The sequence below is a fragment of the Biomphalaria glabrata genome, chromosome 6, assembly GCF_947242115.1.
Source record: "Biomphalaria glabrata chromosome 6, xgBioGlab47.1, whole genome shotgun sequence".
NCBI classification, from domain to species: Eukaryota; Metazoa; Mollusca; class Gastropoda; family Planorbidae; genus Biomphalaria; species Biomphalaria glabrata.
Genome location: NC_074716.1, coordinates 35,841,116 through 35,854,840, shown reverse-complemented (window position 1 = coordinate 35,854,840; position 13,725 = coordinate 35,841,116).

Sequence of the window (13,725 nt, the reverse complement as noted above, 5' to 3'; positions counted from 1 at the left end):
CTAGCTTTCTTCCCCACCCGTTCAACAAAAAGTCCCATCTCTATATAAAGAGAGACCAAAGCATTCCAAGTTAGGCCCGCTAGAAGGTCGTCTGTTTCTGTGGCCCACGGTTAAATGAATGTCATGTGACCAGAACAACGATCAACTGCCTTTACTTTATCCCAACTATTTATTGTCAGGTACCCATTAGAGCTGGGTGGACTCAGAGGCGCCTTAAAGATCGCGAAATTAAGAATCCCAAACTTTACCATGATTCGCATTTGATTAAAGTTGGCTCTTTTCTTATCTTATCTTATATAATACAGACGTTACTTCAATAAAGAAGATGATTACGTCCTACGCGTCATGCATTCAGTCCTTTTGGCTAAGGAGTTTAGTGACCACTGGTCTACACTGTTGGCGACACTTCGCGTGATCAAAACAAACAATTGCTAAAAAGAAAGGGACTAAGAGAGAAACCAAAATGTGGATCGGACTGGTCATAGCATAAACATAATTATCTCAGCACGCTACTGCCTGTCTCACATAGGATGTGGACCGGACTGGTCATAGCATAAACATAAGTATCTCAGCATGCTACTGCCTGTCTCACATAGGATGTGGACCGGACTGGTCATAGCATAAACATAAGTATCTCAGCATGCTACTGCCTGTCTCACATAGGATGTGGACCGGACTGGTCATAGCATAAACATAAGTATCTCAGCATGCTACTGCCTGTCTCACATAGGATGATTACTTGTTAGAAAGACAGAATGATTACTAGCTAGCAGAAGGGATCACAGACAAGATTGAAGAAATAGTGCAGAAACCCATGAAGGTCGTCCAAAAATAAATGTTCTTTTTGCACTTGAAATATGTTTGAACTATTATTGAACTCTAAATGATTAAACACAAAAAGTATGTGAATCGAAAATATGCTTTCTTTTTATTATTTTGATCTCTCCCGAAAGTCTTCAGGTAACCTTTTATTTGAAGTTCAACAATTTAGAATGACAAAACTACAGACATGATAATGAGTGCATCGTGGCAATGAACACGAGAGAATGGTTCTTCTCTATTTTACTCAATAGGTGTGTGTGTGTGGGGGGGGGTATTTCACAAAGAGACAACGTAAACCTAGACACTATTTCACAAAGAGACAACGTAAACCTAGACACTATTTCACAAAGAGACAACGTAAACCTAGACACTATTTCACAAAGAGACAACGTAAACCTAGACACTATTTCACAAAGAGACAACGTAAACCTAGACACTATTTTGTTTTTTAGGGTGAGTTTGAAAGGCTTAGCGAGAAACATTGGTATCCAAACAAAAACAATTATTGTCGCTTTCCAAGATCCAATAGAAATATCCGGGTCAGTTGGGCTTGAGACTTCCTACTGAAATCTCCAATCAATTAGATTGTCTGCCCTGGTTGTCATCCTTGGTTGAATGTAGAAAGAACAGACAAAGAACAGACAAAGAACAGACAAATCTGAAACTGATCTTGAAAGTACCAGTTGAAAGAAACTCCTCAGTGATAATACAAAGGACAATTACTTTTTCAGTCTGTAGACGTTTCAATGAAATATCAATCAGCGCACTAGTTCTTCGTCATATTCGTCCACATCTGTGGGTTGTTGTGTTTTTATTTCATTAGTAGTCAAGTAGTTTACAGGACATTCACGAAATTTCATAAACACACACACACACACACTCAAAACAAGGTTACAAAGACAGTTTGTGTGAAACAAACTCAAAATCGGCCCCCGAAGTGGCCCGCCTAGAGTCTTCACCAGGATTCGAAAACGGGACTTTCAGTTCCAAGTGCTATACACCTCAGCCACAGCATCTCCATATATTCATTTAGCGTACACTTATATTTTTTAAATAATAATTTTTAACCTTATCCATACATTCAAATTTAATAACATGTCACATTGTAATAAAGAGAAACTAAAAAAGATTTATTCTTCTAACAAACTTAGATAAATTGGCAACACCAAAAAAAAATTCTTGACCTAATTTACAGATGACAACAAGATTTTCCCAAGCAAATAAAAATTAATATCTCCATTGTCAATGGACCTCATTCACCAATTGTAAACAAACAACATTTAGCCACGTGATTCTCTATACCTTCTATACAAATTATGTAATCCATAAAGGCTGTCACGTGATACGCATTATTCATTGTTTTATCAATATTATGACGTGGCTAAATCAAATGAATAGACTTTTTTTGTATGTTCATGTGTTAAAGTATAAAGTAGATCTTGAGTTAGACATAGATTTAGATCTAGACTAATCTAGAGTTAAATATTGGCTTGGATAGAGTTCATTCTGCGTGTGCGCATGCGTGACCTTCTTAATTAGAAGTACGCGAATGAATGAAACTATTAGAATATATCTCAACACGGCTATGCAGCTTTAGCGAATGAATGCATGAAAAATGATTTAGAAAAACAAATTTGAATGTCAATTTGATTAAAATATGAAATGAATTGACTATAATTAAAATGTTCATGTGTTAAAGTATAAAACTATCTTTGCGAAGGGAAGTTCTAGCATCTTAGAGTTCAATTAGAGGTTTAGACCTAGGAGAGATGTGTAACATTTCGGGTAATACCTAATGAAAGAATGTACGTCAGAAATTCAAAATTCGCACATATAAGGAACGAATTTATGTAAAAATGCTTTTGAAACACAAATTTGAAGGTTAATTGTATTACATAACGAACTCAATATTTTGTAATTTTCATGTGTCAAAGTCAAAACTATCTGCGCAAATCTAGATCCTTTTGATCTTTTCTCATGTAAACATGGTCTAGATCGAGGAAGTTATAATGCTTTCATAGAGTAGGTCAACTTATTTTTGAGGGTCTTAATTTTGTTTTAGGGCTACAATACATACACTACGATCCCAATTAAAACCCAAGGAACATTTATGCCAAGTTTTATCAAGATTGGTCAAACGGTTTTGATTTCTGTTTGGGAAATACATACATAAGCCTTACATTCTACTTTATAGTATATATGTATATATATATATAGTTCGTCCATCGTGGTTCAATGACCTATTTTGTCATCCAGGGGGCTGAGGGCTTTGCACTGGGGTTTTGTGCCTCCTCATCTGGCTGGTTAGACCTATGTGAGCCCGAAATGTTCGGCTGCACACTGGGCAGGTTATTCCAGCTGGAGCTAGTGTCATTGGCCTTGCTTTTCTTCTCTGGTGCTTTTCTTCTGCCAGCGCTGTTCTATTTTCCTCAGCAACCTGTGCGCCAGTTTTGACGGCGCGACGTCATGATGCTCATGATGCTCTGTCATGTGCCTCTGTCTTCCTGGTGGCTGAGTCTATGCTGAAAGCCTTCAGAGAAGCTTTAAGGGTGTCACTGATGCGTTTTCTTTGTCCACCTTTCGAACGCTTTCCTTCCCTTAATTAGCCAAACAAGAGTCGTTTAGGGATGCGGCGGACTTCCATTCTGCAGACGTGTCCTGCCCATCAAAGCTGTAACTGCATCAGGATTGCGTGGATGCTTTACAGACCCACTCTTCGAAGGACTACAGTATATGGTATTTTTACTTGCCATTTGACATTCAGTATTTTTCTTAGACATGTCATGTCGAAGTGGTTCAGTTTCTTTGCATGTTTTCTGTACACTGTCCTCGTTTCTGGGGCATAGAGCAATGTAGTGAAGATGACAGCTCGATAGGTCCTTAGCTTTTTGTATTTGTGGTGATACTTCGTCTGTTCCAGACATTTTTAGACAGTCTGTCTTAGGATGCACTAGCCTTGGCGATACGCAGGCCGATTTAATTTTCGATCTTTCCGTTTCTGGAGAGTGTGCTGCCAAGATATGTGAATCAGTCCACTGCATTTATATCATGTCCATTTATCTTGATGCTTGGATCCGAGTAGGCTTTCTCAGGAGCAGGTAAATATAAGACTTCAGTCTTTTTTGTGTAAATGGTAAGGCCAAAGTCTGAGCATGCTCTTGAGAAGTCATTGACGATGCTCTGCAGATCATTTTCGAGCAGGCATTTAGGGCACAGTCGTCAGCAAATAGCAAGTCCCTAATTACTGCTGATTTTATTTTTATTTTGCTTTGAGCCGCCTCGGGTTGAATAGGCCACCATCAAATCTGTATGTTATATTTATCCCGTTGTTTTCTCTATTTGTGAATGCATCTGTCAGCATAGCGGAGAGAATGATACTGAACAGTGTAGGTGCTAGAACAGAGCCTTGTTTTAACCCGTTTGATACTTCGAAGGGCTCTGATGGTTCTCCACGTTCCTGGACACGAGCCTTTATGCCATTATGAAATAGTCTCACCATGAATATGTATTTTTGTGGACATCCATACTTTGACATCATCTTCCAGAGTCCTTCTCTGCTAACAGTGTCAAATACTTTTGTTAGGTCGACATATATTGAGGCGAGGTCAGCATTTTGTTCTTGACATTGTTCCTGGAGCTGCCTTGCCGTAAAGATCATGTCAATGGTTCCACGCTCCTTTCTGACGCCGCATTGGCTTTCTTGTTCCCACATAATTAAGAGCAGCTCCTCGAGTCTTTCAATCAAGGCCAATCCACCTTTTTGTAGACCTCTGCTGAAGTCTCCATGTCAACACTCGAATCCACTGGGTGTTATGTAACCATATTCTCTGCGGATGTCTCCATGTTAACTCTAAATGCCATTGGGTGTTAGGAGTGTAACATTTTGAGAGACCCCAGAAGATGTCTCAGCGTCTCTCGGGACTTAATCCTATAATAAGGAACATGTGTCGCCTCTTGGAGCAAACTGGTGTAGTGAGGCACTTTCCTCTCGTCCATTTGAAAGAAGTATGTATGCAGAGTTCTGATTTCCTTCAATAAGTTCCACTTCCTCCACCTTCGGATCATATTTGCTTTGCCTCGTATGTTTTCTCAATAGGTCAGGTCCTGGAACCAACAGCCAGGTTGGTAGAGAGATACCGCAGGATGATTTTCTTCTGTAGGAACAGCCTTTCGTGAGGCGTCATGTTTGTAGCAGTGCACTGTAGAGGTCTCATGTTTGTAGCAATGCACTGTAGAGGTCTCATGTTTGTGGCAGTGCACTGTAGAGGTCTCATGTTTGTAGCAGTGCACTGTAGAGGTCTCATGTTGTAGCAATGCACTGTAGAGGTCTCATGTTTGTAGCAGTGCACTGTAGAGGTCTCATGTTTGTAGCAATGCACTGTAGAGGTCTCATGTTGTAGCAATGCACTGTAGAGGTCTCATGTTTGTGGCAGTGCACTGTAGAGGTCTCATGTTTGTAGCAGTGCACTGTAGAGGTCTCATGTTGTAGCAATGCACTGTAGAGGTCTCATGTTTGTAGCAGTGCATTGAAGAGGTCTCAATGAACGGAGGTGAGCATTTAGGACTAATTCCCATTGTGTACTATTTAGTCCTCCTGACCTGAAGGCAAGAATAATCGACCTCCAAAAAGATCTAACATAATAGCTGTTATTAATGCATGAAATCATGGAACTTGAATCAATATTTGGTGATTTAATCTAATACTTCTCACTTTGCCTAAATCTGTTCCAACCATACTATAGAATTTCGGATTTCGATCTTTGTCATGGTACTATATATATATGTGTGTGTGTGTGTTTGTGTGTGAATAAATGAATAGATCTAATATCTCATCAAGTTTGTGTATCTTAAAATAGTTATTTTCAAACAGAAGGAAGTAATTCAAATAAGTGAAAAAGGGGGGGGGGGCTATGCTATAAAGTTCACAACTCTCAGGAGTTAATGTAAGTGTATGTGAGCAGGTATCCTGCTTGGAGAAAACAAATGACGGCCCTGGGGAAGTCAGGTGAACTGTTTCTCTTGGAGCCAGAGATAAATGAATCGAGCAGGTGTAGTGTTGATGAAGGGGAGAACTCAGCTTAAGAAACAAGTGTAGGTGTGATCAAAACTGACTCGTGCAATATTTATTATCATGTACCTCTCTATACGATGTGAGTAGTGTGGATTTTTAAACATGTTCTGTTCACTGTTTGATCAAAAGTATTTATACAAAATAAAGTTAGTCAATAGTTTAAATATAAAAAAGTAAAGGCCTGTTATTACTGTGGTGGATATACATTATGATCTTACTCTGTAGCTTGATTGTACGGTGCTATATGTGACAAAACAGGGTCTGAATTTATATGCATCTTAGATTTTAAACAATTGATTATTTATCTACTTTTGCATTTGCATATGGTACAGTAACGTGTGTGTAAAGATCTCTGTATGTCTTTATACAGCTGATCGCATGGGTGAAAAGATCTTCGTATGTTTGTATAAATAAAATAAACTATGGCTTTTATATAGCGCTTATATATCCCTTTATATAGCGTTTCTATACAGCTGATCGCATGGGTGAAAAGATCTTCGTATGTTTGTATACAGCTGATCGCATGGGTGAAAAGATCTTAGTATGTTTGTATACAGCTGATCGCATGGGTGAAAAGATCTTCGTATGTTTGTATACAGCTGATCGCATGGGTGAAAAGATCTTAGTATGTTTGTATACAGCTGATCGAAGGGGTGAAAAGATCTTAGTATGTTTGTATACAGCTGATCGCATGGATGAAAAGATCTTAGTTTGTTTGTATGCAGCTGATCGCATGGATGAAAAGATCTTAGTATGTTTGTATACAGCTAATCGCAGGGGTGAAAAGATCTTCGTATGTTTGTATACAGCTGATCGCATGGGTGAAAAGATCTTCGTATGTTTGTATACAGCTGATCACATGGGTGAAAAGATCTTAGTTTGTTTGTATACAGCTAATCGCAGGGGTGAAAAGATCTTCGTATATTTGTATACAGCTAATCGCAGGGGTGAAAAGATCTTAGTTTGTTTGTATACAGCTGATCACATGGGTGAAAAGATCTTAGTTTGTTTGTATACAGCTGATCACATGGGTGAAAAGATCTTAGTTTGTTTGTATACAGCTGATCGCATGGGTGAAAAGATCTTAGTATGTTTGTATACAGCTGATCGCATGGGTGAAAAGATCTTAGTATGTTTGTATATAGCTGATCACATGGGTGAAAAGATCTTAGTTTGTTTGTATACAGCTGATCACATGGGTGAAAAGATCTTAGTTTGTTTGTATACAGCTGATCACATGGGTGAAAAGATCTTAGTTTGTTTGTATACAGCTGATCGCAGGGGTGAAAAGATCTAATGCAGTTTTTCTTTTCTAATTTGTTCTAGCATTAAGTTAACCATTGCGCTACCAAAAGTATGGATGACAACCTGTGTGTTATACGCACTGGAATGTGGTTCAGTCGTCTCAATGGTCCCAGGTTCATATCCTGCCCGCTGCCATCCCCCGTCGTCCTGCGGATGGTTTGGACTAGGAAGTAGATTATCTTGAACTGTGAAGGAATATCAGAACGTTTAATACATTTTACTAACAAACATTTTAACGTGATTTAGAGAAACCTCGTGCTACTGAATTTTACCAAAATGTTTCCAGTCGCAGCATCTTTCGTTTGCCAATCAGTCTCCAGTAGGTATCGTGGCAAACAACTTACTAGGAAAAGAAAATACTGTCTTTAGTCTTTGGTATAAGAACAACGTGTACGATAGGAGCTACATTGACTTTCATAGATCCGACTTTCGAATGAAAAAAAAATACGTCCGTGATTTTTTTTTCCACGGAAACATTCCCTCTCTACCTGCTGTATATGCACAGTAGCCTATTGGAGGAAAATGAATACGTCATCGTCAAACTTTCTGGATGCTGATTGGCCGAAATAACTGTATAGCAAATAAACTATTAAAAAAAAAACTAAAATACGAGCTAGGTCACAGTAGTAAATAAGGAATCCTTCTCACCCACCCTCGTCCTTTTTTTGTTTATGGCGGACTAAAGTAACAGTATATTTACTGTATACGTACTGATTCTTTTTATACAGTAATGCGACATGACAGCACTGTATGACTATTTATTTACGAAATATACGATTTTGATTGGCTGCATCCGGCTACGCGTTTTTGTTTTATGCCAGCATGAACTGTTCAATAGTAATAGTCACTTAGAATGTACAGGTCATAAGATGCTGTCTTACCAAACAGAACAATATTTGGAAACTAAACATGTCATGTTAAGAGCTCACATGTTACTTGGGATCATAGAGATGCAAGGAAAGATTGAGTAACAAGTCCGAGTTTATCAGGACTAGTCTGTTTTCGAACGTGACAGTCACAAGGGAATCTCTTACCGCGGAGCCACCTCTTAGGCGCGGGGCTTGGGATTGTTGCCCCACTTGCCACCCCCCTAAGGCCGCTATTGTGGGCAATCTGCATACAGTCCGCGGGCCAGACCAACTTCTGCCCGCAGAAAGTTTTAATCCGACAGGCCACACGTTTTCGTAACCATAATTCAATAAAATTCAAGTTTTAAATTTTAATTATATAATTCACAGCTGGTTGTTGCATTCGACCTACCGTGTAAAACACATTTCTTGTTTAGCCTGCCTTAAGTCATCGCCAACCGATGAATGTTCCTATTTCTCAAACAAAATTCCAAATGTTTATGAAAGAGCTTTAACAAAACGAGCTATACGATTCCCTTTCGAAATCCAGCGAACCTCAGTGAAACATGCTGCTCATCATTGAGTTCACAAAACTGAAAGACGAGCTTCTTTTCGGCATGGTTTTCAATTTTTATAATTAGAAACAAATAGGAATGAAATCAATTGTGGGCTAAAATTTTAACAAGACGCCTGTGTATCACAACTCACAAGATGAATAGTTGATAGATCTGGATTTTCTTTATTCTAAATTACTTTGTAGCATCCAACCACTGATGGTGCCCCATATGTAGCAATAAGCTACATAGCTACACAATTTAGAAATAATATTTCTTCACTAACCAAAAAAAAAAGTATTTTTGTGTCACAGATAAATTTTTAACAATTGTAATGTCAATTTAAATCAATTTTTAAACATACGACTTACCTTTTTTTTTTAATGTTTTTTTTTGGGGGGTGGGGGGCAAAAGGCAAAAGGCTAAGCAATTTTATAAGAGTTCACTAAAAATATTCTGCTTTGCCATTTATTCTTAAAATATTGTTTGAATAATAGAAAGTGTTATATTTGTTCATGAAAAACTATTTGGATAATGTTCGTGAAGGTGACTTGGTTTTATGACCTTATTTGAAAATGTGATTCAAAGCAGTTTATTGAAATACTTATTATCTGATTGTAACCAGCGAGGTTTCTTTGTCAATGTTTTCATTGTTACATAAAGGTTAAATTATTCTATTGGAATGAAGTTTAGCGGTTTTTTTTAACAAATATATTACCAAATTATCAAATCATAAACGTTTACGCGCGAAAGAACGACAAAATATACTATTCGATTACAGCAACAGAGTTAGATATAGAAAAATATAGAAAAATATAGAAAAAGAAGATTTCTAAGATTTGTAACTCTAATTAGTCTATAATTGGTTTGCCAGAGTTAATTTTAAAGACATTTATTTGTTTTGTTTCAGTGCACTTTAAGTTTCTTCTTTCATCTCTATGTCCCACGTTTAATCCCAGCATCCCCTACCTCAATAGTGCCCAACACCCCCCTACCTTCATAGTGCCCAGCACCCCCTACCTCCATAGTGCCCAGCACCCCCTACCTCCATAGTGCACAGCGCCCCTACCTCCATAGTGCCCAGCACCCTCTACCTCCATAGTGCCCAGCACCCTCTACCTCCATAGTGCCCAGCACCCTCTACCTCCATAGTGCCCAGCACCCCCTACCTCCATAGTGCCCAGCACCCTCTACCTCCATAGTGCCCAGCACCCCCTACCTCCATAGTGCCCAGCGCCCCTACCTCCATAGTGCACAGCGCCCCTACCTCCATAGTGCCCAGCACCCCCTACCTCCATAGTGCCCAGCACCCTCTACCTCAATAGTGCACAGCACCCTCTACCTCCATAGTGCCCAGCACCCTCTACCTCCATAGTGCACAGCACCCTCTACCTCCATAGTGCCCAGCACCCTCTACCTCCATAGTGCCCAGCACCCTCTACCTCCATAGTGCCCAGCACCCCCTACCTCCATAGTGCTCAGCGCCCCTACCTCCATAGTGCCCAGCACCCTCTACCTCCATAGTGCCCAGCACCCCCTACCTCCATAGTGCCCAGCGCCCCTACCTCCATAGTGCCCAGCACCCCTACCTCAATAGTGCACAGCGCCCCTACCTCCATAGTGCCCAGCACCCTCTACCTCAATAGTGCCCAGCACCCCTACCTCAATAGTGCACAGCGCCTCCTACCTCCATAGTGCCCAGCACCCCTACCTCAATAGTGCACAGCGCCCCTACCTCCATAGTGCCCAGCACCCCTACCTCAATAGTGCACAGCGCCTCCTACCTCCATAGTGCCCAGCACCCCCTACCTCCATAGTGCCCAGCGCCCCTACCTCCATAGTGCCCAGCACCCCTACCTCAATAGTGCACAGCGCCTCCTACCTCCATAGTGCCCAGCACCCCAACCTCCATAGTGCCCAGCGCCCCTACCTCCATAGTGCCCAGCGCCCCCTACCTCAATAGTGCACAGCGCCCACTACCTACATCATGCCCAGCGCGCTCTACCTCAATAGTGCCCAGCGCCTCCTACCTCCATAGTGCCCAGCACCCCAACCTCCATAGTGCCCTGCACCCCCACTTCCATAGTGCCCTGCACCCCTACCTCAATAGTGCCCAGCGCCCCCTACCTCCATAGTGCCCAGCACCCCCACCTCCATAGTGCCCTGCACCCCTACCTCAATAGTGGCCAGCGCCCCCTTACCTCCATATTGCCCAGCGCCCCCTACCTCCATATTGCCCAGCGCCCCCTACCTCCATAGTGCCCAGCGTCCCCTTCCTCAATAGTACCCAGCGCCCACTACCTCCATAGTGCCCAGCACCCCTACCCTCAATAGTGCCCAGCGCCCTCTACCTCAATAGTGCCCAACACCCCCTACCTCCATAGTGCCCAGCACCCCTACCTCCATAGTGCCCAGCACCCCCTACCTCCATAGTGCCCAGCACCGCCCCCTTGACTCCCATCGCCAACCTAGCGCCCCTGTTGAAACGCCACTCTTTTCACGGACTTTGCTATGGTCTGTGACTATCATGCCTTGCACCATTAGGAGGGGCGCCGCTACCTTTCTTTAACAAAAATGGCTAAGACGGATTTTAGGAGTCAATTACAGAGATCGAGTCTAAAACAAAGAAATCCTATGCCGAACTCGACCACTTAATGAGGTTTGCGGGACATATCCTCTGACAAAATGAATTACAAATATCAACAGTTGCAAGACACGAGGCCAATAAGAGGAAATCGCAAACAGGGACGTCCTTGTATAACTTGGAGCAACACTTTTATGGAGGACCTCAGAGCAGTGGACACCAGATGGGAAGAGGCTTCAGACATTGCCAGTGACAGATCTTTATGGATACAGCTTGCCACCATGTGTGCCGAACGACGCGGGAGGATCTAAGTCTAAGTAAAAAGCAAGTAAAGTGTTCACATGACGAAGGTGCCCCACGTAAACGCTTTAAAGACCTGCTTAGGCGCCAACTTGCTTTGACTGAGATAGAAGAGAGCACGTGGCTATAGGCGGCTTCGGAACGAAGCAGCTAGAGATCCCTTCCAAAGGCTTTGGAATACACATTTGAGGCAAAAAGAATATTAAATTGTCGATGACAGGTGTAGACCACCGGTGGAAATCTTAAATATAAAGCAGAAAAAACGGCGTAAGTATGTATGTATATATGTATTTATGTATATATATATATATATGTATGTATATGTGTATGTATGTATGTGTATTTCCATGTATGTATGTATGTATGTGTGTGTGTTTTCATGTATGTATGTATGTATGTATGTATGTGTGTGTGTCTATGTATGTCCCAAAAAGAAATCAAAACCGTTTGACCAATCTTGATAAAACTCGACATAAAATGGATACTAAATGGAAAAAAAACATATGTAAAGAAGCCCTTAATGATAAAACAAACTGAAGACCATTAAAAAACAATATTATAAAGACAGTTTGTGTTATCAAACAAACTCAGAGGCGGCCTCCTTCGGAGTCGAGTCTCTGTCGGATCCGCCTATTCGTAAGGAATATTCAAGACGTGATTTTGTTTTCATTGTCAAATGTAATAATGTTTCAAAGGTTCATTTGGCGTCGTTAATTTCTTTTTCTGTAAAATGTTTTACATGTTTCGGATGTTCCTTCAAAGTTAAAGATAATTTACTTCCTTATCCGAACCTCCCGCTGAACGACGGGGGATGGCAGCTAGCAATATTTGAACCCAGGACCGTCGAGATAATCAGTTCAGCGTGCTAACAGCACGACGGCATGACAACTACCTGATATGTACAATATGTCAGACGAGCTATCTTAGATAATTTTTTGGTATTGATTTGTAAATGGAAAAAAAAAAAAAGAACAAGACATCGAGCTTGTACTTCGGTAACGTCTGCTGGATGTCCCAGCACAGTTACCAACAGAGCTATTGGCATTTTCATTGTATTGGAACTCGAATGAAGATGGAATTATAAATCTACACTTTAAGTCTAGAAATTAAAATTATAGATCTTGATCTAGTCTATATCATTCTAAACTAGAACTAAAAATTCTAGATCAAGAATCTACAATGATTTTAATTAGAATATGAATCTAAATCTGGTTTTAAAAATCAGATCTAGTGTAAAAAATCTAAATTAGATCTAAATCTAACTAATATATCTTTTTTTAATACCAAAATATGACGAAGTTTAATAAACATTAATGCACCAAGTTCTTTTTTACATTTTATTTAAAGAATTCATTTATTCCATACTACGTCAAAGGAAAAAATCCACTACGTCACACGGCCTAGTTAGACTAAAAATGTCTTTATCAAAACGTCCAAGCTTACTAGGGTTCATAGACATTGGTGCACTGAGTTCTTTTAGCATTTCATTTAATGAATTAAGTCCATATGACGTCAAAGAAAAAAATCCATTACGTCACAATGGGCTAGTTAGACTAACAATGTCTTTATTAACACGAGCAAGCTGACGAGGGTTTATAGACATTGTTGCACCGAGTTCTAATAGTATATTTTTCAGTCATTTTGCAGAAAACACTTTGGAGATCTTGAAATATAAATATGCAAACATTATGAAAGAATTATAATAAGCTAAAATTAATAATTTTTATATTATTTATTAAATTCACAAAATGCATTTTAAAAGTACGCAAAGATACTTTCATACTTGTCAGATTTACACACCATTTAAGAAAAAACAATTGCTGATTTTTGTCATGGAAAAGAAAGTACCATAATGAGAGGAAGGCGGGGTTTTATATTGTCTCATGAAGGGTGTGCTTGCGAGATAGATCTAAATCTATATTTGTATGCCTATTCAAGTGACTATTCAAGTTTGAGTTTGAGTTTTTGGCACATCGGCACACTTTAGGCCATATCGTGCCCGTAATCCCTAAAGGGTTACTTTTTCTTCATACCACAAAAACAGGTAATATGGGTTCCTGACACCGCTTGATTTATGGTTCTCTTTGCTTCACTGTCCGCCGTTTCGTTTCCCTCTATGCCCACATGGGAGGGGATCCAGATCAAGGTGAAATCCATATGGCCAGCTGTTATTTGGTCCAAAAGCTTTAAACTCTTATGTACCAATGGAATGTCAGTCTTTATCCGCCCCAAAGCTTGCAA